The sequence below is a fragment of the Nestor notabilis genome, unplaced genomic scaffold (genome assembly GCF_000696875.1).
Source record: "Nestor notabilis isolate BGI_N333 unplaced genomic scaffold, ASM69687v1 scaffold16649, whole genome shotgun sequence".
Classification (NCBI taxonomy): Eukaryota; Metazoa; Chordata; class Aves; order Psittaciformes; family Psittacidae; genus Nestor; species Nestor notabilis.
In genome coordinates this window covers 4319-4841 of record NW_009944236.1, presented here as the reverse complement: position 1 = coordinate 4841, position 523 = coordinate 4319, and positions in this window count along the sequence as shown.

The following is a 523-nucleotide window of genomic DNA, read 5'->3' as shown; positions in this document are numbered from 1 at the left end:
AAGGCGGCGTCGAGCTCCTGCAGCCGCGCCAGCACCACGCGCTCCTTCTCTGCCAGCAGCTGCCGCAGCCGCTCAAACTCGGCCGTGATGCGGCGCCGCTCGGCTTCACTCCGCGCCTCGGAGGGGAAACACCAAAATCCCCCTTCGACACTCCCTCCCAGACCTGAATTTGTCCCTAAAGGACAAAGCGCTTTGGCTGGAGCCGGGGGGGTGCAAGGATGGGGATGTGGTTAAGTAATGACCAGAGGGTAAATAACCAGTTAATCCAATGCTTTTCCTTCTCCTTTTCCCTTCGCCACTTCCAGTCCAATACCAACCTGGGAAGTGGGGGAACCTGGAAGTCTAAAACCCCTGGGAAGTGTGTGTGTGTGGTAATTCCATGTTAATGAGTGTCCCTTTAGGACTTGATGTGGCCCCATGAAAAAGCGATTTAAAGCAGCTGCACACGGAGGCGGCACTCACCAAACCTGCCCAGGTCTGTGCCAACGGCTCCAACAGGATCTATGGCACTACCGTCTGCGGG